At 39.7% G+C, this 3,500-nt stretch overlaps 1 long non-coding RNA gene across 1 annotated transcript; it reads left to right on the forward strand.

Moving 5' to 3' along the window:
* The first annotated feature begins 275 nt into the window (after positions 1-275).
* On the forward strand, positions 276-3,233 carry LOC136565298 (uncharacterized). The gene is made up of 2 exons (XR_010784849.1): positions 276-1,856; positions 2,052-3,233. It is a non-coding gene; the product is annotated as an uncharacterized lncRNA (long non-coding RNA).
* Positions 3,234-3,500: the final 267 nt, after the last annotated feature.

Genomic DNA, 3,500 nt, shown 5'->3' on the forward strand with positions numbered 1-3,500 from the left:
TTAACTGTTGTATGACAAATTTTCAACAGCTTTCTTGTAATGATGGAGTCAAAATTAGTTAAATTCTTTTGTATCTGAAACTTTTAAAGGAACACTCTCAACTCTAACTTTAGTTTTGTTAAATTTAAGTGATGTTAATTTTCAGTTTTGTTATGTTTCAGTGATGTTGAGGTTCATTTCTGTTAAGTTTAAGTGTTGTGAAATTCAAGTGATGTTAAGTTTTAAGTTCTGTTACATTTAAGTGATGTTATGTTTACATTCTGTTAATTTGAAGTTCTTTAAATTCATTTAAGTTCTGCCAAGTTTAGGTTCTGTTAAATTTAAGTTCTGTTAAGGTTAAGTTCTGTTAAGTTTAGTTTCTGTCGAGTTTAAGTGAAGTGTTGTTCAGTTTAAGTCCGTTATTTTAAGCTCTGTTAAATTCTATTAAGATTAATTTCTGTTCAGTTTCAGTAATGTTAACTTAAAGTTTTGTTAGGGGTACTTTTTGTTATGTTTGGGTGACGTTAAGTTTAAGATCTGTTGAAATATGCTCATTTAAATTACAAGATACAGTTATTTTGTTGTAGAGATAAGATGGAACTGACTGAAACAATTATAATGAAGAATTTGGTAAGCAACTGTTTAAGAATATAAGATACTAGATTGTGTAAAAATATGTGAGGATGCAGTTTATTAGATCCTTAATTTCAAAGAAAATTCTATGAGTTTAAACATTCTACATTGATCAATTAATGTAATTATTCATAACAATCTTTGCTGTTTTATCTTCCATAGGTAACACAGAGGGATGAGTAACAATTCCAAATTATGGCTGTTATTAATTGCAAGCTGTTTAGAACTTTGTTTCTTGCTTTTATGTTGCTTTAGTTTCATATATGCATAGATGTGTGGAAAAACATACTCTCAACTTCTTAGGATGGTTACTGTTGATGTATTAATGATTCTGAATATGTTGTGGATGTCACAGTGTGAATTCACTGACTTTTCATAATGGGCATTATCCATAGGATATTATTTGAGGTTGACACATGCATTGCTTTGGTTGTTTGGAGTATGTTTGTGGTACCATGACTGCTTAGCTAAGGATGAATGACAATGCCAGCTGCTTTACAAACTTTCCCGTACTGTTGGTAGCTATCTGAAGGACATGTATAATTTTAAGGAACTTTCCCAACTGCTATTACTAGAGGCTTGTTCATAGGATATGTTAGGTAAAGCCTTCCAGTTAAGGCCTTCACCCCAGCCAAGCCCCAGCCCTAGCTGGTTGGAAGTATGCCAACAGACCCAGGTGTTTTCTGCATTAAAACTGTACTCAGGTCACTTTGACTTGCCAATTTGGACTTATAAAAGCTGGACCCCCTTTTGAGGTAAACCTAGAAACTTTTCCCAGGAATGGTTCTCTGGGTCCTCATTGTGAATCAGGGTTTGCCAGCTATTGCAGACTCTCGGTGATGGTACAGTATTTAGGCAATTGATGATGCATCATTCTAAATAACAATGCTTTTTCTTGTGTGCTAATTATTACATGTATTAGCTTGCTTATTTTTGCTTGGTGTGAGTTTATTGCTTTGCCACATGTATTGCTTTACTTTTATGTTGCCTTCATGTTCATAGTGAGAGACGCGCATGTTGAAAAAACAAAGAAGGGGGAATACGGCTCCTCAAGAACATTTAGATAATGCAATACTTATACAAGAATTTTTGAAAGCAGATCATCAATTTTGATTTCTGGCAGAGTGATACTGCTCTGAAGATTTGCAGATACAGAACCTGTGGAGGCCGGAAATCTGGCCAAGCAAAAGCCTGCTGCACTCCCCTGGAGGACTGACCCCTAAGCCACAACCCCTGTGGTTATGGTGAGCAAAAAGAGCAGCCCCACTGCTCCTTGGTTTTTTATGTTGATTCCTTGTATCCTATTGGCCCTTTCCCCTTGCTCCACCCCTGTGCCCTCATCCCATTGGCCCTGGTGTTCTGTCCCACCCCTCGAGATCCCTATATAAACCCTTGCTTTGCCTGTCTGAGTGGCTCTTTTGTCCTTGGATTCCTTTGAGGGGGAAGTTGCATGAAGGCTCGGCTCTCCTTGCAACCCCACACCATGACCCTGTCTCTCCTTCTGCATTGCCTGGACATAGAAGAGCTGAAATCACCTGGTGTGAGCACAGATGTGCCTGTGCCCCCAAGGTGTCTTTTTCAAGACACTTCTTCGGGAAGGTTGCAGCACTCTGAACAATGCTGCCCATGACAGACCCAGTTTCTGGAAGTTTTACATAAGGATCCACAATTGGATGTGCAATGGCAAGGCTGAGCTGATTTACTAACCTAGGGGAGGACGTAGGCATGTGTTTTTATTGCCAACAGGTCTAAAGTGGTTACCTGCTTGTCTGGACAAACATTGATTGCCTCCGAGGAGACGAGGCCCAGTGAGAGGAGAAACAATCTAATCACAATCCGGCCCTCGTGCCAATGCAGGAGCAGGGGTAGGACTGCCAGGACATGGCCTTGTCTGGAAGCTTATGAAGGCAGCCTGCTTGTGTCACACTGCACCCACTATCACGTTATTGTGTTCCTGATGACCTTCTTCAGTTATTCCCTGTTCCATGCTTCCAGAAGGACATTCAGTAATGTCAAAGACAGCATTTCTATCTAATGGACTTCCTCCTACCTAAACAGCATGGCCTCTGAGCTCCAGCCATATGAACTTTGGAACAGGAGCCATTTCTTTCTACTTCCTGGGGACATTGGACACCATCTTTTTGTTTTCCTCTGCTGTGAGTGTCTTTGTCAGTGGCATGGTTATATTTGATGGGTTTTTTATTGATTGTGATCTGTATTCCTTGTATCTTATCCTGTGTCCAGCAGATGACCAGTAATAGTCTTAATAAGATTATGGCCTTACAGGTGCAGACTGTTTTGGCATTAGGGTACATGAACCCTTCACACAAAAAACAAAGGGGGAGATGTTGCATATAGGTAAAAATTTACAAAATAAGGGCCTTGTTACCCTTTTAAAAATATGGCTCAGGCCTATTACTTTGACTAAGTAGGACTATGGGAAAGTGACTCAGATGAATTAGAGGTAGAAAAATAAGTTATATAACTACTACATGTTCACATTGTCATTTATGGTGATTAGTTGAATTACATTTGTTGTGCTTAAATGGAATGTAACTGATAAAGACCTAACTGCTTAAAAAGTCCTGGTTTTAGAATAAAGAGTTCTCTCTTGCACCTGCCTGGGGAGTCTGCATCACTCTGCTTCGTAACTATGGACCTGTTAAACTCATGAACAGGCAGGTCCTGCGTCACAGGGCACGGCCAGGGAACACTTTTAACAGTTAAGAAACAAGTCTTCAAAGTCCTTCTTGTGTTACCTTTACTGTCCCTTTTCCTGGCCACAGATCCATCAGAACCTTTCTTCTCCGGAAAAAGCCCTGGGAAAGGAAGAAATTGAGAATCAAGGAGCAAACCCAGCCAGTGCCCAGGAATGCAGGTGCATTGCT

This window comes from Molothrus aeneus, chromosome 21 (genome assembly GCF_037042795.1).
Source record: "Molothrus aeneus isolate 106 chromosome 21, BPBGC_Maene_1.0, whole genome shotgun sequence".
In the NCBI taxonomy this organism is placed as follows: Eukaryota; Metazoa; Chordata; class Aves; order Passeriformes; family Icteridae; genus Molothrus; species Molothrus aeneus.